General features: G+C 40.4%; 1 pseudogene; it reads right to left on the reverse strand.

The window, feature by feature from the left end:
- Positions 1-20,121: 20,121 nt before the first annotated feature.
- LOC128777417 (60S ribosomal protein L6-like) lies at positions 20,122-22,375 on the reverse strand (annotated as a pseudogene).
- Between the last annotated feature and the right edge of the window lie 4,428 nt (positions 22,376-26,803).

Consider the following 26,803-nt stretch of genomic DNA (forward strand, 5'->3'; position numbering starts at 1 on the left):
CCCCTCCTGTCTAGAAATGATTCCGGAGCACACAACTGTGCACATCAGACCCCTTCCCAAGGGGAACCCTGTCTCAGGGGCCTGTGGCGGGACTGAGGCAGAGCCCTTGGTTGCTCCCCAATATCTATTCTCTCCTTCCATAATAACAGAATTGAAGCTGAGCCCAAGGCTGCTCAGAACATTTCCTTGCCTCTCTTGGACGAAAACTCGTCAACAGAGTTGCCCAGAGCCCCTGGAATCCACTAGATCCAGCAGCACTTCTGAGGTCGCTGTTCCTCCCCCAACATCCTTGTTCTGTCCGATATTCTTCATGGGGCCGTCATTGCTCACTGCCTTCTTAATACCCATTTCTCCTACTTTCCTAAGAGCACGCAGAGTTCGGTCAGGGAGGCAGTAAGTGGAGCGAAAAGTGCTTATCTTCCCAGCGGGCCTTGCGGGGCAGTCACGTGGCTCAACTCTGGCCAATGAGATGTAGGAGGAAGTCTCCTAGCGAGTCCTGAGGAGTTTACTGTTTAGGACCCTTGCGCAGTTGTCACAGCGTTCCTCCTGTTTGCCTCCGGCTGTGAGGTGGTTGTGAAGTTGGAGGGGGTGCAGCCGATTTGTGGCCACAGAACCACACACCAGAAAAAGGAGGAGCGGCACTTTAGACATGAGAAGAATAATTCCCTTACTCGTTTTACGCACTCTCGGTCAGGTTTTGTTACAAGCAATTGAATAGTTACAAGCAATTGAATACAGTCCTAATGGATACATTATTCCTTCCAAAGAAAAGCCTCAGAAAGAAATCCTGATTGATACCCTACCTGATATAGAGTATTATAGCCGAAAGAGAATGGGTTTTGGTATGAGACAATGCAACAATCCGAGTTTTAGCCCTTCTTCTTCTTCTTTTTTTTTTTTTTAGCTAATGACTTTGGGCAAATTTGTGAACCTAGATTATGTATTGTAAAATTAGAAATTGTCATAAAAGCACAAGGCACAGTACTTGGCATATGGTGTGTGATTAATAAATGATCATTGATAGAGTTCCTGGCCTCCACCAGATGGATACCTAGCCTTATGGTGATTCAGAATCGCATATCCACTTTCCAATTTCACCCCTAGACAAATATTTTTGCCTATTCTTATCTTAGATGCTTTGGAACAAAGTCAATCTTAAAGTTTCAATCTTCTTGTTTCCTCAATTTCTAGATTATATCTGCTGTACCAAAAGTTGTTTTTAAAAAAGAATAGAGGGGCATCTGGCTGGTTCAGTCAGTAGAGCATGCCACTCTTGATCTCAGGGTCATGAGTTCAAGCCCACTTTAGACATAAAGTTTACTTAAATGAAAAATAAAAAAAAGTAAAAGAATAGAATTATGTGCTTTGTAGCAAGTAGTCATGAATTACTGGTACCGTAGGTTAACAAATGCAAGTGCATATTTCTGTTTGAATCTTTTTAAAATAAGAAACTCTATTTTCAATGCTTCTAGGTTTGTATTTTTAATTACCAAACAAGATGTTTTCATGGTCCAAAAACATGCTTTTGTTGAAACTACCTCATATCCCTCTTTGCGGAAATTGAATAACATTAAAAATTGGCATTGCTCATGGGCAGCCTGGGTGGCTCAAGTTGGTTAAGCATCTAACTTTGGCTCAGGTCATGATCTCATGGTTCGTGGGTTCGAGCCCCACATCGGGCTCGGTGCTGATGGCTTGGAGCCTGGAGTCTACTTTGGATTGTGTATGTCTCTCTCTCTCTGTCCCTCCTTGGCTCCCACTCTATCTCTCTCTCTCTCAAAAATAAAATAAAATAAAATTTAAAAATTAGTATTACTTAGATTTTTAGTTTAAAAAATATACATGCTTTCAACTGCAGTTTTTAAGTAAAAAAAAAAAAAAAAAGTACCATAATTTAACTTGCCTCATTTAACCTGCCTTCTATTACTAGACATTTAGGTTATTTTTAGTTTCTCTCAATTACAGACAACATTGCCTTGAACATCTTTGTCCCTATGCTTTGGCCAATTCCTGTAAGCTGACCACATCTCCCCACTCCACTGTTACCTCCCCACCCCACCAACTCCAAGCCACTACCCTCCTGTTGATTGTATTATTGGAATAGCCTCCTGAACAGCTCCCTGTGTTTGCCCTTGCCCTCCCTCAATCCATCTACAGCACAGTAGGTGGAATAGTCAGGTTAAAACGTAGGTCAGATATTATCCCTCTCTGCTCAAAACTTTCCAGTGGTTTCCTTCTCATTCAGAGTGAAAACCAGTCCTTACAATGGCCTATAAAACTGTTCTGTCTGCCTCCCAATGCCATTACCTCTCTGAGCTGTCTCCTTCCATATTCCACTCTGTTCCAGCCATACTAGCTTCCTTGTGGCCTATTATTTGTGTGCCAGGTACGCTTCTGCCACAGGGCCTTTGCACTTGCCATCTCTTTTTATAACTCTCTTCTTCCAAATACCATATGATTTGATATTCTACCTCCTTCAAGTCTTTACTCATAATAGTGTCTTCCCTGAGCACAAATTACCAAGTGCCTGATACCTTCTGGTTCCCTCTCTTGCATTCTCTTTTCCCCTTAGCACTTTTCACCTTCTAACGTACTGTATCTTTGAAGTATTTACCTTCTTTACTGTTTTCCCTCCACTCTTCCGCCTCAGAATGTGAACTCCAAGAGGGTAAGGATTTTTTTTTTTTTTTTGAGAGTAGAGATTGGTTTCGTTTATTGCAGGATCTCCAGCAACTAGCAGTTTTCAGTATAGATTTGTTGAGTGAATGAAAGTTGTGTTTAAGTATGTAAAATAGGTTTCTAGAAGAATAATTTCTGGGTCACAGGGATTTATGTTTAGAATTTTTTTTTTTTAACGTTTACTTATTTTTGAGACAGAGAGAGACAGAGCGTGAGCGGGGGAGGGTCAGAGAGAGGGAGACAGAGAATCTGAAACAGACTCCGGACTCTGAGCTGTCAGCACAGAGCCCGACGCGGGGCTCGAACTCACGGACCGCGAGATCATGACCTGAGCCGAAGTCGGCCACTTAACCGACTGAGCCACCCAGGCGCCCCTATGTTTAGAATTTTAATCAACCCCTCCAAATTGCCCTTTCAAAAGGTTGGAACAACATTCCTACCAACTGACCACTAGTTTCCCCTCACACTCACTGCTGTGACCACATACTTGTCTTTCTTTTATTTTTAAATTATTATTTATGTATTTATTTTGAGAGAGACAGAGATAGCATGAGTTAGGAAGAGGCAGAGAGAGAAGGGGAGAGGGAGAATACCAAGCAGGCTCCATGCTGCCAGCACACAGCCCAACTCAGGGCTCAAACTCATGAAACCAAGAGATCATGACCTGAGCCAAAACCAGGAGTTGGATGCTTAATCGACTGAACCACCCAGGTGCCCCTCTTTCTTTCTTTCTTTTTTTTTTACATGTTTATTTATTTCTTTTGGCAGAGAGCACCAGTGGGGTAGAGGCAGGGAGAGAGGGAGAAAGATAATCCCAAGCAGGCTCTATGCTGTCAGCGCAGAGCCCGATGCAGGGCTTGATCCCACGACCCTGGGATCAAGATTTGAGCAAAAATCAAGAGTCAGATACCCAACTGACTGAGCCACCCAGGAGCCCCCATACTTGTCTTTCTTAAATGCTATGTGAAGGGCTTGTCAGACAAAGTCTCTCTGACAAACAACAGAATCTACTCTATCTAATTTAAGCAGAAGAATAAATTTTTTAAAAGGAAGCTCACAGAATCTCTGGGCAGACCAGAGAGCCAAGTGCACTTCTGCAGACAGAAACAATGCCCAAATACTCTGATGAATGCCTCACTGCTGGTGCCTCTGGGCCCTGATGCCCCACTTGCTCTCTTAGACACCTGATTAATTGTTTACATTGATGATGTCAAACCTGCAACACATTGTAATAATTCTTGTGATAATTCTTGCTATTGTTCACCTTAGTTTGGTATTTAAATGATTCCTTTCTCACCAGCGACCCATTAAGGCAGTGTCTTTCCCATTCTTGAACTCTTACTCTTAAACTGTCCTTTGATTGTCTAGATTTTGCAAGTAATTTTTCTGAGAAAGGTTGATGGGTGCCATATTTTGGGTCACCCGTCCTATCATCTTGACTCATTGTCTTTCCTTTACCTCTGACTGCTATATTTTCTCAAGCCCATCTTCCAAGTCATTGATTCTTTTTACAAACGTATCTTTACTTCTTAGCACTTCTGTTGTGGTTTTCATTTCCAAAATGGTTTCAATGTCATTTCATTTCTTTCCTGGTTGATGCCATTTTACTTCCTTTCTGATCTTTCATATGTCTTCCTGAAGCTCTTGAATCATAGGTTCAATGAATCACAGGTTCGTTATTTTTATTTATTTATTTTCTTCCAATTTTTATTTAAATTCCAGTTAGTTAACATACGGTGTAATGTTAGTTTCAAGTGTAGAATTTAGTGATTCATCACTTACATACAATACCCAGTGCTCATGACAAGTGTCCTTTGTAATCCCCATCAAGTATTTAACCCATCCCCCCACCCACCTCCCCTCCAGTAACCATCAGTTTATTCTCTATAGTTAAGAGTATGTTTCTTGGTTTACCTCTCTCTTTTTATAAATTACATTCTGTATGTTTTTATTTCAAATTTTTATTTAAATTCTAGTTAGTTAACATACGGTGCAATATTGGTTTCAGGAGTAGAATTCAGTGACGTGCACTGGGTGTCGCATGCAAGTGATGAATCACTGAATTCTACTCCTGAATCATAGGTTCTTTTTAAATTCTTTGAGAGTGAAGTATTTTTCTTAAATATCCTCCCATACATGTCTCTCTCTTTGTTTTTTCAGTTGGGCTATGCATGACTTAAGCTGCACTTTCTGTGTTTGATTCACCTCTATATGTTATATCAGGGTCTGCCTGTTGTCCAATAACAATTTGGAGAGGGTCAGGGGAGTGAGCTGGCATAGTCAGTCAGCAGCTTCAAAGTGAAAATGCTGCCTCCGAATGCTCTAAGTTATCTGTGTCATCCTCGTTCTTGGTGGAACAGTTTCCGTCCAGGTGAGCAGGCTGCCCAAGTAGGAGGTTGTTATAATGATTCCTGGATGATAACTGGTGATTTTGTGTTAAACTGTGCTAATGGGTGCTGGTCAGCACCTGCAAAGCCAGTTTTGGTTTCTTTTCTCTTCTTCTCACCTCCAAGCAATCTCATCAGGTTAGAACCCAGATTTCAGAGAAAATAAAAATGACTTAGGAATTCAGTTTTATCGGGGCGCCTGGGTGGCTCAGTTGGTTGAGCGTCCAACTCTTGATTTCAGCTCAGGTCATGATCTCACGGTTTGTGAGATTGAGCCCCACATTGGGCTCTGTGCTGATAATGTGGAGCCTGCTTGGGATTCTTTCTTCCCCTCTCTTTCTGACTCTCCCCAACTCTTGCACCCGCATGCATGTTCTCTATCTCTCTCAAAATAAACTTAAAAAAAAAAAAAAAGGAATTCAGTTTATCATCAGCTCCACTTTCCTCTTGGTCTATCTATAATTCTTTTTTTTTATTAAAAATTTGTAATGTTTATTTATTTTTGAGAGAGACAGAGAGACAGAGTGTGAGTGGGGGAGGGGCAGAAAGAGAGACACAGAATCTTAAGCAGGCTTCAGGTTCTGAGCTGTCAGCACACAGAGCTCAACCCAGGGCTCAAACTCACAAACCGTGAGATCATGACCTGAGCCGAAGTCGGACGCTTAACCAACTGAGCCACCCAGGCACCCCATCCACAATACGGTTGCTATTGGGTTTGTTTTATTTTTGCTTTTAATTGTTAACATTTATGGAGAAGTAAACATATGGGCCAGGCATAGTTCTAAGTGTTTTACAGCTATCACCTGATTCAGTCCATACAACCGCCCTAGATTTTATGATCCTCATTTTAAAGATGAGGAACTGGAGGCACAGAGAGATGAAATAACTTGCTCAAGTCACATGACATAAAGAACAGAACCAGGGTTTGAGTAAGCAGAACCACTGCACTTTACCATACTTGTAAATGAAGAAGCACTTCTCAGGAACCACTAACATGCTTTCTAAACTTGCTGTCACCTTGCCTAAGATCCTAAGAGCCACATTTCTTCATAGCCCGGGTTCTGGACGTTGCAGTTATTTCCTTGTTTTTAGATGGACTTGTCTAAATTTTTTCTTATTGTTGTTTTCTCTTGCTCATCTCAGTAGATTTCCTGGAGAAGCCCAGCATATACACAATACACTTCAACTTTTACCAGAAATCTTTAGTGGCATTATTTTCTTTTTTTTGTTTGGGTTTTTTTTTTTAATGTTCATTTATTTTTGAGACAGAGAGAGACAGAGCATGAACGGGGGAGGATCAGAGAGAGGGAGACACAGAATCCGAAACAGGCTCCAGGCTCTGAGCTGTCAGCACAGAGCCCGACGTGGGGCTCGAACTCACAGACTGTGAGATCATGACCTGAGCAGAAGTCGGCCGCCTAACCAACTGAGCCACCCAGGCGCCCCTAGTGGCATTATTTTCAAGTAAATTGCAATGTAGCTGTTGACTCCACTGCCTGAGTTCCCAAGGGCTGCTCTGTCCAATACAGTAGCCACTAGTACGTATGGCTATTAAACCCTTAAAATATCAGTGGTCCGTACTGAGATATGCTGTAACTTTAAAAAACACACTGCATTTTGAAGACTTAGTATAAAGGATAGAAAAGTAAAACATTTTAATAATTTTTTATATTGATGCCATATTAGAATGATAATATTTCATATAAAGTTAAATGAAGTAGGAAACTAAAATTAATTTCACACGTTTCCTCTTCTTACTTTTCACAATGTGGCTACTAGAATACGTAAACTTACCCCTGTGGCTCATATCATATTTTGATTGGACTTTGGGGTTCCTTTCATGCAGCAATGGCTTAGGCCAGACAGGGAGGCAATATGGATGCACAAACAAATGACTTCATTACATTGGTGGGAACATGCCAGAAGGACAGAACAAGAGGAAGAGGTGGTGTGCTAAACCACCACCTCACAGGTAGACCCACCATATTCCCTTGTCCACAACCAAAACTTTCCCCACATGGTGCATTATTGTCTGCCTGTGCAAATGCTGCCAACAATCCAGGCCAGCACTCCTGTCTTTTGTGTGTCAAAACCACACAACCTATTCCTCTTTCTTCCTTTTTTTAAAAAATATATATATATATTTTTTCTTAACATTTATTTTTTATTGAGAGACAGAGAGAGACAGAGCATGAGCTGGGAAGGGGCAGAGAGAGAGGGAGACACAGAATCTGAAGCAGGCTCCAGGCTCTGAGCTGTCGGTACAGAGCCCGACGCGGGGCTCAAACTCAGGAACTGTGAGATCGTGACCTGAGCCGAAGTCGGACGTTAAACCGACAGAGCCACCCAGGTGCCCCAACCTATTCCTCTTTCTTGTTTCTGTTTCCCCAGGTATCTTGCTGACAAATTCATGTTTATTTATTCTATTGATTCCATAATTCTACATTTTACCAACCGAACATAGCATTCAAAATAGTCCCAAACATTTGCTTCAAAATAAAATAAGGAGGGTAGAAGTCAGTGGCAATATCAATGACAGATTGCTTATGAGGTGGTCATTGTTGAAGCACGGTGATGGGTACAAAGGGGTTTCTTACACCATTTGAGCTACTTTTGTATATGATGGAAATTTTTCTTAAGGGAAAATTAAAAACAGGAACGCCTGGGGGGCTCAGTTGGTTGAGCATCCGACTTCAGCTTGGGTCATGATCTCCAGGTTAGTGAGTTCGGGCCCCACATCAGGTTCGCTGCTGTCAGTGAGGAGCCCACTTTGGATCCTCTGCCCCCCTCTCTCTCTGCCCCTCCCCTGTTCATGCTCTCTCTACCTCAAAAAAATAAAATAAAATAAACCATTTAACAAATTTAAAAACAAATTCCCAAACATGCATAATTAATAGAAAGTTGTTTTTCATGGTTCAGAGTCCACACATGTAATTTACCCTAACAGTTTCTCCCTTTTAAAATATAATAAATTTACTCTTGGTCAGAACCTATCTGTAGGAAATAAGAAGACAAGATACACTGTACAATGAAGGAAATGTGAAGAGCTTTCCGTCTGGCTGAGAAGACAGGCTAGGTTCACAGCCAGTGGTCACGTTCCAACTTGAGAGTTTCTAGTTTATATTTCTTGATAGGAAAGATTTGGTACAAAGTTCAGATTCAATGGTTAGTGCCTTGGGCACACAGGAACCCGACCTTATCAGTAACAGGTTTTTCAACAGATGCTGTTTTCCTACGAAAGTGTGTACACATGAATCTGAAACCAGGACACCACACAGAAAGCACTGATGAATTGGGAAGTGTCCTTTATTTTGTTTTTTTCTTGCAGCAGTACTCAAAGATTACTTGCCGGCCCCAAGAAAGAGTGTTGGGGTCCTCCCTCTGGAATTGGGACTCCCTGGTTTCAAATCCTGAGTCACTTAGAGTTATCCAAGCTTTTAATGTCTTAGTAGTTTAAAAAATTGGCAAAATGGGAATAAAGCATATCTCAAAGGGTATAATAAGGATTAAATGACATCATGTATGAAATATGCTTTTTACCATACCTGGACCAAAGGAAGGACCCAATAAATATTAGCTATTATTTTTATAGCAATTTATGTTTATTCTTAGTGTTTCGACACTTTACAGATTCTCTGGCTAATTAAATATTCTGATTTATATACATAAAACATGAGAAATTACCAATTTTCAAATAATCAAATGACTGTGTTTTCTAGGAGACTCAGCTCTTTGAGGGTAGGATCGTGTATTATTCATCTTTGAATCCTCAGTGTTTAGCATAATACAGCTAATAATCTTTTTCATAGTCCTATGGAATATACAACATATTGAACATAATAAAATACACTGAAAATTAAAAGCCTAAGCATTGTTCTTGTGGTTTTAGAAGGTTAGGACATCAGTCTATAAGCAATTTACAACATGAAATGCACGTGGCTTTTGTGTACCTTTCTTGGGAAACTCATTCAACAAATGCTTAAGTGCCTCTGATACCGAAGGTATTGAATTACGTTCTGGGTCCCTCATCAAGGAACAGGATAGACACAGTTCTTATGCCCATGGAGTTTATGACCAACAGGAGAGACAACTGTGCATGACTTCTTACCAAATTACGTATGTATAATTAGAGAAGAAGCACAGGGTACTGACAGCACAGACACGGGGCACACACCCTAGCGTAGGGGCCTCTGAAGGGTGATGTGCGGGCTGATAGGTTTGACTGCGTCTGGGGAAGGGAAATAGCAAATTGAGATCTGCAGCTGGAGAAATCAACAGGGATCAGATCGCAAAGAAATTAGAATTTTATTCTAAATGCGGGAAATGATCCCTGCAAAAAGCTAGGACTTCTGGATTTGGGTTAAATAATCTGAGCACATTGAACAAAATGGGTGGAATATATAAGGAGCAAAAGTGGCCACTCATTGATCATTGTTGAAACTGAATGACGGGTGCATGATACTCTCCATTTTTGTGAATATTTAAATTCTTCCGCAATTCAAAAGAAAAAAAAGAAAGAAAATCCCTCCAGCTACAATGAACAGAAAGGGAGGAGAACAAGATGTGGAGCAAGAGGAGCAAGAACAGATGTGAAGAGAACTGACTTTGCTGTAGAAAAGGTGAAAGAGAAGACAGTTGTGAACTAAAGTGGTAGTGGTAGGAATTGGAGGGAGTGGAAGGATTCTAGGGATAATTGTGAACTTGAAGGGAGAGAATGTGGCGATTGATCAGATCTGAGGAGGAGGGAGACGTTACAAGTGGGTCCTTGTTGTTTAATTTTTTTTTTTTAACGTTTATTTATTTTTGAGACAGAGAGAGACAGAGCATGAATGGGGGAGGGTCAGAGAGAGGGAGACACAGAATCGGAAGCAGGCTCCAGGCTCCGAGCTGTCAGCACAGAGCCCCACGCTGGGCTCGAACTCACGGACCGCGAGATCATGACCTGAGCCGAAGTTGGCCGCCTAACCGACTGAGCCACCCAGGCGCCCCACAAGTGGGTCCTTTTTGTCTGGCTTGGACAGTTAGGTGGAGAAACTCTCCTGAGGATGAGTGACAGACCTGCCAAGGGGGGATTCTGGTATAGTCTTACTACTTCGTCCCACGAACTCTACCATCTCCAGGTTTAATGTAATTCAGCAAACATTTGTTGAATTCTGCCCGTGTGCTAGGGATCATATTGGGAGATATGGAGTGGGCTAAAGAGAAAGAGGCAGTTATAAAAACAATACGGTACCATTAACTGAATGTCTGTGACGGAACTCACATTTTACATCCATTTATCCATAATTCTCACAGCTTCCCTGTAAAGTAGATAATGTTAGGCCTCTTTTACAGATGAAGAAATTGAGGTTCAGAGAGGTTATGTAACTTACCCAAAGTCACAGAGCAGGTGTCCAAAATGGAAGTCAAGTCAACTTTTTGACTCAAAAGCCTGTGGTCTTTGCACTACATCATACTGCCTCATGGGAGTTTCTGAAAAGGCAGGTGAAGGCATTCCAAAGAAAATTCTATCCATTTCTCAAGTTGTTTTTCTTAGATTTGCAGTGAGGCTAAAAACCACCATTTCATGATCCAAAGGGATTTGAATGCTAATATGCTGCCTGAAAATTAAATGAATGAAAATTCTGAGACAGGTCAAGCCAGTTCATCACCTCCATCCTAAAGAGTCACAATTACTGCTTAATCAAGTTAAACTGTCTTTTCGCAAATGATACCCTCAGTTCTTTGAATCAAATTATTGGAATAAAGTTCTAGAGTTTTATGCGTTTCTTCTCTGGAGGACAGGACCATTATTGTCTCAAGAGGAGCATCAGTCAAGATATCCAGTACTTTCTCTTCTCTGCTGTGACCCCAGCGACTACAGAAAATGATGGTTTTGTCAAATATTTGTATGCCTGGGTTTATTTATTTTTTAAATCTACGCAATTATTTAGACAGTAAAATATATCCAAACGTTAATATATCATTTCAATGATGTAAAGTGAAATGTGAGGCCTTTTTCCCCCTTAACTTTTTTTTTTTTATGGACGATTTTAAACACGCAAAAAAAATCGGAAAGTATCACCCAGCTTCAGTACTTCTTAACTCAGTCTTGCTTCATCTATCCCCACCCACTTCCTCCCACATGTTTTGTTCAGAAGTGAATCCCAGACTTTGTATCATTTCATCCATAAATATTTCAGTGTGTGTATCTAAGAGATAAGGACTCTTTGGGAGCTGAGTATTTTGTCAAGCATTTCTCTAGACTGGTTTGTGGGGACATATGCCAACGGCTTGCATGCTTCCCAGAGAGCTGGTCCTGGCAGTGAACTCACCTCACCTCCAGTCCAACCAATCAGGTGCCTGGCATCACATTCCTGCACAGAGAGGGAAATGCTTCATGAAACAGAGTCTATCAGTGACAACTGATGGAACCAGAGACTGGAAGGCGCCAAGGGGGTAGAGCTGCGACTGCCGGAGCCCAGCTGAAGGGTGGCTAGGATAAGAGGAACGGCATCAGGAGAGTGATGACAGGGGCAGACACTATGGTAAAGGGGTTATGGCAGAATAGCAAGGAAGGGATGGATATTGAGCATGGGAGGATGCTGAGCATGGGTGAGGGGGGCAGGGGGCAGGCTAGGGTCACAAAAGGACCACTGTGACCACTAGAAGCATTTGTGAGCTACGTAGGGACCCACTGAACAAGGAGGGGTTTGGGGGCTGGGCTCCATGTAATTTTGGTGATTGAGTCTGCAAGCAGACCACTTTGTTCCTCTCCATCTGCACTCTTATTATGATTTTAGCCCTGGAATGAGGAAGAGGGGTAAGGGGGTTCAAAACCAAGCATGAAGCCTTTTGTACTCAGGCTAAATTGTCATGTCAGAAGTCTAGTGTGGCTCTGAGCTTTTTGGTCACTGAGGTGGTTGGTGTAGTTTTGAGAGCTAGGGTTTTTTTTAATCGGGAGGCCTGTCTGTGATCTCCCATCACTTGGGGAAGAAGGTGACTTCAAGACACCAAATCCTTCAACAACGGAGCATGTCATAGGCCAGCTTGTTTTCCACCTGGACCTCAGGGGTGGATTATGTGTTCTCAAAGGTGATTATGTGGTTTTTTCCCCCTAAAAGACCAGAAAGTTACTATTTCAGCGCCGGAGACCTGCTTTTTGAATCACCTGGTTCTGCAAAGCAGCAATAAAGAGTGTGGCTTCAGGCAGCACAATTTCAATCCCAGCTGCCTCCAGCATTTGCTGGCAGCAACCCTGGAGGAATCATTTTGACTTGCAAGAAACCCGTTTACTTGAGATTTGAGCTGCTATCCAAAACAGCACTCAGTGGGCTAATGCAGGCCAACTAAACTAGGAATCCTGAAACCAGGAGGCTCTTCAAGCATTTATCCTGTCCTCTTGGAGAAGTCTCAGAGCTGATGCTCTCAGGCCCTATGGATCATCCATTATTTCTTCATTAATCAGGCACTTGCCATGTGCTCAGTACTGTGCTAGATGCTTTGGGATAGACATATAATGCAAAAGAAGTGGCATGAGACTTGAGACACCCAGGTTCTATCCCTCTGGCTTCCCTTTAGTCTTCCCTGCTAGTCTTTAGCTAGCAGCAGGATCTTTGTAAAGCCATTTAACCTGTCTACGCAAATGTTTCCTCATCTATAAAACTAGAGGGGCACACTCTGGACCTTTAAAATCCCCTGTAGTTCTAAAATTCAAGATTCTAAGGAATAGAAAACTTATAACTAGGTATTTTAATTGAATATCCACTAAGTGCAAGATATAGTGAAAATATAAAGATTTCCTCAACCGTTCGGTTAAAACATTAGGGAATATTGTTTTTTAGATTATAACATAAAAGGAACTTCCAAATTGTATGACTTGACTAACAAAATGTTCTACCCAGAAGATAGGCGACATAGGAGTTAGGTGCTGTGTCATTCTAGGACCCCTGCTGTGACAAAATGGTCCACAGCCATCTTGCCCATGTCTTGGAAGTCATATCTCATGGATGAATCAGTCTTAGATCTCTGATTCATTTATAAAAAGCAATAACCAACTCACATTGAGTTAAGCAAGAGGGTGAAATACTTTGGCACATGACATGGAAATGTCAAGGGATTGGCAGGGTTTGGCATAGTTTGATCCAGGAATTAAATGATGTCCTGGTTCTTGGCTTGTCTCCATCTCTCTTTTCCACTCTTCTCCATATTGGCTTCATTCTCAGACTCCATATGGTGGCAAGATGACTGCCAGGAGCTCGAGGCCACCAGGCTATCTGGACTGATAGCTGCCACACAGGTCCTGGAATTCACTCTGATTAAACTAAGTTGGAAATGACTTAAAATAAGGAGTGACATTTGAGCTGGAACTTAATGTGTGAGAGCTTGTGAATTGTTAGTGGGATGGAGAAAATAGCCCAGGCAAAGGCAGAAAGATATACGAGAGCTTGGTGTGTTTAGGGAAATCTAAGACTCCAGCTCTTTAGAAGCCGGAGGGGCTTTGGGGGAAGTGAATACTGATGTACCCAATTTTTATCTGGAGTTTTAGACAGTATCTTAACTCAATCTTCATGATTTTGGCAAAAGACTTTCCTTCTAATCTACCTACCTCATTTGAACTCTTTCTTTTTAAGTTTATTTTGAGAGAGAAGGAGAGAGAGGAGAAGAGGCAGAGAGAGAAGGAGAGAGAGAATCCCAAGCAAGCTCCACGTTGTCAGGACAGAGCCCAACGCGGGGCTCGAACTCACTAACTTTGAGATCATGACCTGAGCTGAAATCAAGACTCAGATGCTCAATTGACTGAGCCACCCAGGTGCCTCTGAAATCCTTTTATAAGTTTGAAATGTCACCAAATAAGCCACAAAAGTTTGATTGACAAAGACTCCCACCCCTAGAATTGCCAAGTTATATTAAGTTCTTAAGTAGCCATTGTGTTCAGATTTCCAGACCAAACCCTTGGAGCTTTCAGAAAGGATGAGTGTCACTGGGACTTTCAGTCCTGTTGGAAGAGGGTGATCACAGGACCTGGGAGTGATGTTTGCCTTGAAGCTTAGCGAGGGCCTGATGGTTGGCTTTGACTTGGGCTCTCCTGGAAGTAGGCCCTGAGACAAGGATTTGAGTGCATGTAGTTTATTGGGCAGTGATCTCAGCAAACATCAACTGGGGAATAAGAAAGTGAAATAATGAGGTGTTATGGGCTGAACTGTTTTCCCTCAAAATTTATGTTGAATTCCTAACCCCCAGCACCTCAAAATGTGACTTTATTTGGGGATAGGATATTACACATATAATTAGTTAAGTTAGGATGAGGTCATACAGACCCCTGGATTATGGGACGGGCCCTAATCCAATATTAAAAGGGGGAATTTAACACAAACACACAGAGAGGTAGAAAACCACATGAATATGAAGGCAGAGATCAGAGTGATACTTCTGTAACCCAAGAAACATCAAAGATTGCAAACAATTAGAAACTAGTTTAAAAGAATGTAACAGATTTTTTCTCTGTTTGGATGAAACTAAGATGCCCAGCACCTTGATCTGGATTTCCAGCCTCCAGAACTGTGAGACAATAAATTTCTGTTGTCGAATCTCCCCAGTTCTGTAAAACTTTGTTCTGGCAGTCCCAGCAAACGAATACGGAAGAAAAGTCACCAATAAATGATGTGCTATCAGGCAAGTTACCATTGTGCTCTAATGGGTCTTAATCTCAAATGGACAACTTTGTAGGCAATGTGGAATGTGCACCTCAAAATTGTCCTGCCAGACTCAGCAATAAAAAGGCAACCCAATTTAAAAATGGACAAGGATAGATATCTCTCCAAAGAAGATATGCAAATGACCAGTGAGTACGAGAAAAGATGTTTAACATTGTCTTTGTTTGAGCTGCTAAAACACAATACCATAGACTGGGTGGCTTATGCAACATTTATTTTTCACAGTTCTAGAGGCTGGAAGTCCAACATGGGTGCCAACATGACCAAGTTCTTGGAGAAGGCCCTCTTCCTGGCTTGCAGATGTCTTCTCATTGTATCCTCCTGTGGAGGAGAGAAGGCTAGCTCTCTGCCTCTTCTCATGAGGACACTAATCCCATCATGAAACTCCATCCTCATGACCTAATTACCTCCCAACATCCTACCTTCAAATACCATCATATAGGACTTCAACATATGAATTTTGGGGAACACAAACATCCAGTCTATAGCAGCATCATAAATAATTAGGGAATAATGGTTAATAATTAAAAAGATGGTTAATAACAAGTGTTAATGAGGATATAGAGAAGTGGGAACCCTTATTCTTACTGGTGAGATTTTGGTGCAGCTGCTTCAGCAAACGGTTTTCCAGTTCCTCAAAAAGTTAAACATGGAGTTATGATATGACCCAGCAATTCCACTCTAAGGTATGTAGCCAAGAGAATTGAAAATATATGTCTGTCCACACAAAGACTTGTACAATGAATGCTCATAGCAGCATTATTCATAATAGCTCAAAGTGGAGACAGTGCAAATGAATCACTTGATGAATGGATAAACAAAATGTGGTCTATCCATAAAATGGAATGTTATTCAGCAATAAAAAAGAATGAAATACTGATACATACAACATGAATAGATCTTGAAAACGTGTTAAGTGAAAGAAGCCAGTCACAAAAAGCCACATATGATATGATTCCACTTACATGAAATTCCTAGAAAGACAAATCAATAGAGACAAAAAGTGTTTTAGTGATTGCCAGGGCCTGGAGGGATGGTGGAGTGGGGAGTGACTACCAAGGGGTATAAGGGTTTCTTTTCGGTGTGATGAAAATGTTCTGGAACTAGAACATTGAATAGTGATGGTTGCACAGCTGTGTGAATATATAAAAACCACTAAATTGCACACTTTAAAGTGTGAGTTTTATGGTGTGTGAATTTTTCCTCAATTAGAGAGAGAGTGGATCTTTAACAAAACTATCCTGCCTGCGGGATGAGGGAACTGGAATACTTATCAACCAGTCCCCAACAGTCATTGGTTGAAGGCTGCTTCTGGGATGTATTAATTCTCTGGAACTTGTGGCCAGATTTATATGTGGAGTCCAGGATTCAGAGAGAGAGGTTTGCAAATGTTAGGACTTGGAAATTGGGGATAGATATTTTCAGGAACTCTCCATTGCAGAAATATGGAAAATTCCTCACAGCCTCATGGACAAATGATACTTGCCTCCCAGGGTTATACAGTATTGACTCCTTACTGCTCTGTGCTCATACAAGTCAGAGTAGTCCCTCAACTTGGAAGCTGAAGCATTACATAATGAGGGTTTTCCATGACCTGCTTATGACTTGACTTGTTTTGAGATGATCCACAGTTATTTTAGCTGTAAACAATGGAAACTGACCATGGCCAGGATGACTGTCATAAAAAAGATGGACAGTAACAAGTGTGAGGGAGGATGTGGTAAATTGGAACCCTCACTTATTGCTATGAGAACAAAATGAATTTAGAGGCAAAGTCCGAGTGGCTCACTCCCTTTATCTATCTATCTATCTATCTATCTATCTATCTATCTATCTATCTATTTTTAAGTAGGCTCCATACCTAACGTGGGGCTTGAACTTACGACCCTGAGATCAAGAGTTGTGTGCTCTACTGACTGAGCCAGCAAGGTGCTCCCCAATACAATACAAATGGTAGTATTATTAAATGCAGCCACAATCTGCAATCATATTTGTGTCTCCAACAACTAATTTCTGAAGCTGCCAGGCAATTATATTTGCCAGGCACAACTGGTCCACGGTGAGCAGGTAAATGATTTACACCCCAGAGACAATCTCCTCAAAGCCTTTTGCCCTTCCTTTACTTGGTACAAACATCCAGCTTGGGTTTTCTGGGTTCTGTTCTATCTGCCTCTCATTTCTAAAGCCTTTCCTTCATCCTTTTTCTCACCACATGGCCCTATGTGTCACCAAACCCTTATTTTCATCATCTTTGTCAAGGGCCTTTAAATGCTAAGCTGATCTGGAACAGCAGCTCTCACATTTTTTTGGTCTCGGGATTCCTTAAATAATCTTAAAAATGATTGAGGATGCTAAAAAAGCTTCTGTTTCTGTAGATTATTCACTGCATTGAAAAATTTTAAAGCAGAAATTGAAAAAAAATTTATTCATTGATTTTAAAACAACAGGGAAAGAGATTACATGTTAATTTAAATCCCATAAATATGTTTTTCAAAAAAACATTTGTGGGAAGAGCGGTACGATTTTTAACAAATCTCTTGAATGTCTGGCTTAATAGAAGAAAGTTAGATTCTCATATCTGCCTGTGCATTTCTCCTCTTGCCATATCACACCAGAAAACTCCATGGTACACTTTGAGAAAATGAGCATGGGAAGGCAGGAACATATTAGCATTATTATGAAAATAATTAGAACCTGCAGACCTCCTGGAAGGGACAAGCAGCAGTCCCCAGACCGTGTGTTGAGAACTGTTGCTAGTTTTGGTACTCTTCACTCTTTGCGTGGATCCGTACTTCCATTGGGTGCCATTTTCCTCCAGTGTGAATAACTTCCTTTTAACATTTCTTGCAATGGAGGTCTGTTGGTAATAAATTCTTTCAACTTGCATGTTTGAAAAAAGTCTTCATTTTGTTTTGGCTTTTGAAAGATATTCTCACTGGAGTGGTAGAATTCTAGATTGGCAATGTTTTATTTCAGTATTTTAATGGTGTTGCTCCACTGTCTTTTCACTTAAGCTATTTCTTTTTTTTTATTGGGATGTAATTATAATTAACATATAACATTAAAACAGTTTGAGGTGTGGAGTATAATGATTCAATATTTGTATGTATTGTGAAAGAATCACCACAATATGTCTAGCTAACATCTATCACCATGCATAGTAACTTTTCCTTGTGGTAACTTTTAAGATCTACTCGCTTAGCAACTTTACAATATATACAATATAGGTTTATTAGCTGTAGTCATCATACTGTACATTACATCCCTATGCTTATTTGTTTAATAACTGGAAGTTTGTACCTTTTGACCACCTTCACCTATTTCAACCACACTCCACCATCTGTCTCCTGAAAACCACCAAATCTATTCTCTGTGTCTGAGTTCAGGTTTTTATTTCATTTTTTTTAGATTCTACATGTGAGATCATATAGTATTTGTCTTTCTCTGTCTGACTTATTTCATTTATCATAATGCCCTCAAAGTTCACCCATGTTTTCACAAACAGCAGGGTTTCCTTATTTTTTTTTTATGGCTGAATAAATTTCCATTGTATTTCTATATACCACATCTTCTTTATACATCTACCCATTGATGGACACTTAGATGGCTTCCACGTCATGGCTATTGTAAATAATTCTGCAGTGAAAGTGGGGGTGTAGATAGCTTTTCAAGTGAGTATGTTTATTTCCTTCAGGTAAATACCCAGAAGTGGGATTGCTGGATCATATGGTAGTTGTATTTTTAATTTCTTGAGGAAATGCCATACTGTTTTCCATAGTGGTAGTACCAATTTATATTCCCACCAACAGTGAACAAGGTTCACATTTCTGCACATCCTAGCCAACACTTGTTATTACTTGTTGTTTTGACCTTCTGACAGGTAAGGACTGATATCTTATTGCAGTTTTGATTTGCATTTATGTGATGATAGGTGATATTGAGCATATTTTCATGTACCTTCTGGCCATCCATTTGTCTTCTCTGGAAAAATGTCTGTTCAGATCCTCTGCCCATTTTTTAATAAGATTGTTTTTTTGCTATTGAGTTGTATGAGCTTTTTACAGGTTTTGGATATTAACCCTTTATCAGATATATAATTTGCAAATATTTTCTCCCATTGAAGACGTTGCCTTTTCATCTTGTTGATAATTTCTCTTGCTGTGCAGCAGCTTTTTAGTTTGGCATAGTCCCTCTTATTTTTTATTTTTTTTAACATTTATTTATTTTTGAGAAAGAGCAAGCGCAAGGGGAGGAGGGGCAGAGAGAGAGGGTGACAGAGGATCTGAAGCAGGCTCTGCACTGACAGCAGACAGCCTGATGTGGGACTCAAACTCACAAGCAGTGAGATCATGACTTGAGCCGAAGTAGGACGCTTAACCAACTGAGCCACCCATGTGCCCCTGTTTTTGCTTTTGTTGCCTTCACTTGTGTTGCTTCTGATGAGAAATCCGCTGTCACCTCTATTTTGTTTTTCTGTATATAATGTGTTTTTTCCATTTCTGCACTTAAGATTTTCCCTTTATCCCTGGTTTTGAGCACTTTGATTATGCTGTACCCGGGTATAGTTTGTTTGTTTTCCCTCATGTGTCTTGTGCTTGGAGTTTGTTGGGATTTTTTTGACCTGTAGGTTTAAAGTTTTCATCAAATTTGAAAAAATTTGGTCATTATTTCTTCTGGTGTTCTTTCAGTTGCCTTCTCACATATTTCAGGGATTCCAATTACTCACATATTCAGCTACTTAAAGTTGTCCCACAGCTCACTAATGCTTGGCTCATTTTTTATAATTTATTTAAAAATAATTATAGTCTTACAGAAAGTTGCAAAAGCATACATAGAGTCCCTTGTACTCTTCTCTCAGTTTCTCACAATGGTACAGCTGTAGTGTAGGAGCAAATCAAGAAAAATAACATAGGTACACGTCTGTTAACTAGGCTATATAGCTTATTTGGGTTGCATCATTTTTAATATACATTTGTATTTGTGTGTATAGTTCTGTGCAATTTTATCATACATGTAAATTCATGTAATACCACCACAATCAAGATATGATTGTTTTATCACCACAAAAGGTCTCCCTTGTGCTACCCTTTTATATTCAACCACTATCCCTGTCTATTGGTAACCACTAGTCCATTCTCCATTTCTATAGTTTTGCATTTTGAGAATATTATATAAATGGAATCATAAAGTGTGTAACGTTTTTAAATTTATGAGTGAAACCATCTGAACCTGGAAATTTCTTTATGGGAAGGTTCTTAAATACAAATTTAGTATGTGCGTGTATGTATGCATTTATTTATTTATTTTTAAAGTTTATTTATTTATTTTGAGACAGAGAGAGAGAGAGAGAGACAGCAGGGGAAGGACAGAAAGAGAGAGGGTGAGAGAATCCCAAGCTAACAGCGCAGAACCTGATATGGGGCCTGATCTCATGAACTGTGAGATCATGACTTGAGCAGAGATCAGGAGCCTGAAGCTTAACCCAATGAGCCACTCAAGCACCCCACAAAATTAATTTTTAAAGTGGGATATAAGAATATTCAGGTTTTCTACTTCCTTTTGAGTGGGCTTTGATCATTTGTATTTTTCAAGGAATTTTATTTTATCTAATTTATCAAATCTACTGTCATAAAATTGTTCACAATATTCCTTTACGATTTCTTTAATGTCTGTAGGCATCTGATATTTGTCATTTCTGTCTTCTTTCTTTTTTTCTTGATGAGTTTTGCTAGAAGTGTACCCATTTTAAACACTCTTAAATAACCAGCTTTTGTTTCCTTGATTTCACTCTACTGTTTTCAATGATATTCCTTTTTTTGCTTTATAATTCCCTTCTACTTGCTTTGGGCTTAATTTTTTTTTCTAGTTTTTTAAGGTAGAAGCTTAGATCCTTGATTTGATAATTATCTCTTTCTCTCTTTTTTTTATGGCTCAATTATTTAATTAGATTCCTTGTAAGTGATTTAGAATACCAATTTGTGAGGATAAACTCCATTTGTGAGAGAAAACACAGAGCAGAGGTAGCCCTGAAGTGAGGAACAGTTTGATTTTTGGCAGAATTTGCAAGTCCACAGCTTTCTAATCAAGCTTGCACTGCTCTGTAATCTCATATTTGTCTTTCTCTTTGTCAAAGACCTCACCTTCCTGATGAATGGCTTTACGCAGCTTCTTCTTTGTGAAGAAAGTATCAGTGAGATGTTTTGGGATTTTCACACTGCTGATATCAATTTTGGTGGAGGTGGCAATGACATATTTCTGGTGTGTTCTACACAGAGGAACTCGATTGAGGGCCAGAGGTCCAGTCACAAGTAGCAAGCCACTGGGCAGCTTGGGTGGCTCTGTCGGTTAAGCGTCCTACTTTGGCTCACATCATGATCTCACAGTTCATGAGTTCAAGCCCCACGTCAGGCTCTGTGCTAACAGCTCAGAGCCTGGAGCCTGCTTCAGATTCTGTGTTTTCCTCTCTCTCTGCCCCTCCCCTGCTTGCACTCTCTCTCTATCTCTCTCTCTCAAAAATAAATAAACATAAAACAAACAAAAACAAGTAGCAAGCCCCTGCTCAGTTGCTTCAGGAAAACTACCCTCTTGCCTCTCTGGCACCCGGTGAGGATGATCAAAATGGCCCCAGGAGTGAGGCTAGCTCGTAGTTTTCTCACATGCTGACTGAAGGTTTTTGTGGTTTTTTTTTTTGTTTTTTTTTTTTACCATGGTTCAACAGCTTTTGAGGTGCATCTTCAATAGGATAATCCCTAGGCATTTTGCAAAGTTTAACCACTTGGATACCACTTGTCACCACCAACTGGTTTTGTGACAGTAGTAAGAAACTTCTTTTTCTTTTTTTTTTTTTAATGTTTATTATTTTTGAGACAGAGAGAGACAGAGCATGAACGGGGGAGGGGCAGAGAGAGAGGGAGACACAGAATCGGAAGCAGGCTCCAGGCTCTGAGCCATCAGCCCAGAGCCCGACGCGGGGCTCGAACTCACGGACCGCAAGATCGTGACCTGAGCCGAAGTCGGACGCTTAACCGACTGAGCCACCCAGGCGCCCCACTTCTTTTTCTTTTCAACCTTGGATTTGGTTGCTGAATACTTCCTCTTATATAGCCTTTCTGGAATACACAGCCATTCGAATATCTGCTAGTTCCCCTGTCTGACAGGGTTTTAGTCACAGTGGGGCTTCTCCTTCTTTGCGTTTTAGGCTTGAGATTACCCTTCTTAACCTTGTCACTAGCACCAGCCTTCTTGTCTTCAGATTTCTTCTCCTTAGTGTCTGGCTTCTCAGCTTTTTCACCTGCCATCTTGCAAAATGGGAAAGAGAAAAACCTTTCTATTTTTCTAATGTAAACATTTAAGTGCTATAAATTTCTCTCTAAGCACTGCTTTGGTTATATGCCCAAAATTCTGATATGTTTTGTCTTTATTTAAATTTTTTTCAAAATATTTTCTAATCATCCATTTGACCTCCTTTTAGACTCATGGGTTATTTAGAAGTATCCTGCTTAATTTCCAAACATTTGGATTTACCAAATCTTTTCCATTTTAGATTTTATTTTAGATTTCTATTTTAGATTTTAGATTTTTATTTTAATTCTGTTGTAGACAGAAAGGTTAGTATGATTTCAATTCTTTTAAAAAAATGTTTATGGCCTAGAATATGATCTAACTTGTGAATGTTCCATTGGCACTTGAATTTGTATTCTGATTGGGCAGAGTGTTCTATAAGTGGAAATTAAGTCAAAGAGGCTAATAGTATAATTCTCTTCTATATGCTTTCTGATTTTTCTGTCTACTTGTCCTGAGACAATAGTGTTGAAGTCTTTAACTCTATCTGTAGGATAGTCTATTTGTCCTATCAATTCTAACAATTTTTGCTTCATGTATTTTGAAGCTTTGTTCTTAGGTGCATACATATTTAGGATTGTTATATTTTCTTGATGAATAATTCCTTTATCATCATGTAATGACCCTGTTTATTATTGTCCACTTTGTTTGATATTAATAAATCCACTGAAGCTTTCTTTTGATTTGCGTTTGTGTTGTATATCTTTTTCTATCTTTTTCCTTTTAAGTTATCTAAGCATTAATTTTTATCTAAGCTGATCTCCTCTGCCTTTTAGTTTTATTTAAACCATTTATATTCAGTGTTGGCCTTAAATATACCATCTCTCTAGTTTCTTTCTGTTTGTCTGTTCTTAATTCATTTTCCCAACCTGGGTGAGGGGCCAGACCCATGACCCAAGCTCAGCCAGAAGGATGCTCCCACCAAGAACCTTGACTCTTGAAAGAGTGACGCAAAGAGGGCAGTCGGATCATTCAAGCAGAAGTGTGGTGGCAGGATTCAATGGCACTGAAGACCTGAGTAGCCTGTTCTTGTGGTTGGGTTTCTAGGCTGCCAGATATTTCCTGGTTCCTTCCTATTTTCTAAGCATACTTTTCCAGTCTTCCCTTCAATCTTGGGAGCCATTCACATCCTTCCCCAAAAATCCCATTTCCGTGTCCTCTAGCCAGAGTTGGTTTAATTCATTGTCACCAAGAGCTCTGAGAGATACAGAGATCTCAGCAGCAATGATTTCAGAAGAATGTTGGGTACAGAAACCAGCTTGCAGTGGGTTAAACTGAAGTGGAGAATAAGAGTTCTTAAAAAGGACAAGGAGTGAAAGGAGGGATAAAGATATTTGAGAGAGAAGTAAAGTGTAAAGAAATTGGTTGTTGGAAAAGGCAGAGGTCTGAGCACATTTGTAGGCTGAAGGGTAGAAACCCGTGGAAGAAGCCACTGGAATAGATTTCTTCTTTACCTTGACATTTAAGTTTTCCTGCAGGGTGCCTGGCTGGCTTAGTTAGTCAAGCATGAGACTCTTGATCTCAGGGGTTATAAGTTCAAGCCCTATGTTGGGTGTAGAGATTGCTTAATTAAAATTATTTTCCTGTAGTATGATTCCCATCTTGTTTTCTAGACTCACTTCCCAATATTCCTTATAATTAAGGCAATCAGGACACTTAATATTTTCTATAAATGCCCCATAGTCTGTCTTTGTTTTTTTTTTTTAAGATTCTTTAAAAAAAATTTTTTTTAATGTTTATTTATTTTCGAAAGACAGAGACAGAGCACGAGCAGGGGAGGGGCAGAGAGAGAGGGAGACACAAAATCCCAAGCAGGCTCCAGGCTCTGAGCTGTAAGCACAGAGCCTGATTTGGGGTTGGAAATCATGAGCCTGAGCCGAAGTCAGATGCTTAACCGGCTCAGCCACCATGGCGCCCCTGTCTTTTTTAATTTGCTTACTTGGTTTGTTGGTTTGTTTTTACTCAGGATATAGCCTTGGCCTGGAATATTTACACAGATTATTATAGCCTGGATGGCTCAGTTGGTTGAGCGTCCAACTCTTGATTTCAGCTCAGGTCATGATCCCAGGGTTGTAGGATCAAGTGCCACCCCCCACCCCCACCAGTGTCGGGCTCCACACCGAGCATGGAGTCTGCTTAAAATTCTCTCTTTCTCTCTCTCTCTCTCTCTCTCTCTCTGCCTTTCTCCCCCAATCTTGCACTCTCTCTCCCTAAAAAAAAACAAACAAAAAACCCAAATACACAGATCATTCTACTGATCCTATTAGTCCTCAAAGGCTCAGACACCATCCTAAAGGCTTCTTCAGATCCCTTGAATGAGTGTGATTTCCTCTGACATTAAAATTCCCAAAGTACCTTGTATGTCTCTTATCATTTCTAATCAGATTATGCCCTTGAAAGATAGTCATTGTGTACTTGTCTTATTACTCCTTCTTTTCAGTGTGAGCTTCATGGCTGGGATTATTGTCCTGCTGTACTTATCTAGCACAAGGATTTGTACATAGCAGATGCTCAGCAAATACTAGCTGAATTCACAGTGGAAGGAACAGAAAAATTCTTAATAGGGATTGAGTTACAATGGTTGGGAAGTTCTCAGGAATTTATTATTCTAGCCAGGAATCCTCTCTCAGTGGATAATGGCAGCTCTGTTCATCCAAAGTTAAACTGGGAGGTGAGGAAATGGAGTTGCACTTGGAGTCCCAGTCTGAGAGAAACCTCACACTCTGTAGTTCTCCTCCCATCCAGGATGTGATTAATCATCTGTGCAGAGAAAATGAAGGTACTGCTGCTATATACAATATAGATCTCACAATGTTGAAAAGTTCAACACAGAAAACTACGTATGATAATTTCATATACACGAAGTTAAAAGGAGGCGAAACTAGGGGTGCCTGGGTGGCTCAGTGGGTTGAGTGTCCAGCTTCAGCTCAGGTGATGATTGATGATCTCATGTTTTGTGCTGCTGTCAGTGTAGAGCCTGCTTCAGATCCTCTGTCCCCCCCCCCCTTCTCTGCCCCCCTCCTGTTTGCGCTCTCTTAAAAATAAAAGATTTTAAAAAAAGGCAAAACTAACCACATGGTGTCACAAGTGAGCGTGCTGGGGAGGGGAGGAGTCAGGTTCTTGGTAGGCATTAGGAGTTGTGGGTGCTTCTAGGTGCTGGTGTTCTACTGATTGGTCTGACTGATGTCACATGGTTATGTCCTCTTTGTGATGCTTCACTGAACCATGCACTTACGATGTATATGGCTTTCTCTAGGTATGTTACACTTTATTGTAAAAGTTTGTTTTAGGGGTGCCTATGTGGCTCAGTCAGCTAAGCCTCTGACTGTCAATTTCGGCTCAGACCATGATCTCATGCGTTTGGTGAGTTCTAGCCCTGCATTGAGCCCTGTGCTGATAATGCAGAGGCTGCTTGGAATTCTCTCTCTCTCCTTCTTTCTCTGCCCCTCTCTCACTTGTGTGCTTTCTTTCTCAAAAAAAAAAAAAAAAATAATAATAATAATAATAATAAAGGTTTCTTTTAAAATATTTCTTTTGCCTGTATATAAATTTCTAAATTATCCAGTTAGACTGTTCTAGCAGCAGAACATTAAAAGGCAACAGGAAGTTGATCACATACAACAATTAAAGCAAACCACCTTCTCTAAATGCACACTTCTTGGTTGCCTTCATCTGCAGGGGGTTCTTAATGTTCCTCTGGGAGGTATGAAATTTTAGAGCACAAATCTATTTGGGGAAAAAATTCCCATAATTGCATGTTGTATTAAGAAAAAAAAAAAAAAAGCATCCAACAGGAAGGAAATGGAATTGTTTTCAGCAGCCTAGAACAATGTCTTGGGTTGCTTCCTCTTTGTAACATGGCAGGTGAGGGTAGAGTAAACAAAATGAGCATCCTTGTGGATTTTATTTTAGGTAGGTTTAACTTTAGCATAATAAGTGCAAGATACTTAGAGAGAAATGGAATACTTACTTGATATTGTCCAAATGTTAAGTCTTGGTGCTGGAAGACTCTATCACAAAGAGGCCCAAAGTATTTTGTTCCTTTTTTCCTACCCAGACAGTAGGGGTTATTTCTCACTTGGATTTGTAAAGTCTTGGAGGCCAATATTCTCCATTTGGGAAAGCATCTGTTGATGGTAAAAAAAAAAAAAAAAAAAAAAAAAAAAAAAAGACAGGGAATGAGTGATGGCAGCTGTAAAATTCTTGCTGGCTGGATAAATGCTATCTCATTGGTCTTCTCTTTTTGCCTCCCCAAGCTCACCTTCCTGCTCTCTCTCTCTCAAAGTCCCACAGCATTTATGTTTTTGTCTCTTTGGCACATAGGGTTTGACTTTGTAGCTGCCTTATCCCCCTCCAGGCTGGAAACTTTCCAGTGGCAGAAATTGTAGCTCATTGGGTAGAAATGGATCTCCTGCACCATATCTGTTCTTGCATGGCAGAGGCTGGTTGCTTGCCCCTTCTTCAGACGGGGAGCTGAAGGTTCCTCATGTTGTATTTCCATTGTTTGGTACACAGTAGGGGTTCAAGAAGTGCTGGTTAAATGAAGAAAAGAAGGGATGGTGGATCAGTTCTCCCAATTTCTAGATTCTTCAGAAGCCCTACCTCCCGAGTGCTGCAGAAAACTGTGATGGCTCCCTGAAGAAGGGGTCTACGTGGCATTCCTTCTTTCCCTACTGATCACCACACTCTTTTCAACCTATA

Source organism: Panthera pardus, unplaced genomic scaffold, assembly GCF_024362965.1.
Source record: "Panthera pardus isolate Hobbes unplaced genomic scaffold, ASM2436296v1 HiC_scaffold_16, whole genome shotgun sequence".
NCBI lineage: Eukaryota > Metazoa > Chordata > Mammalia > Carnivora > Felidae > Panthera > Panthera pardus.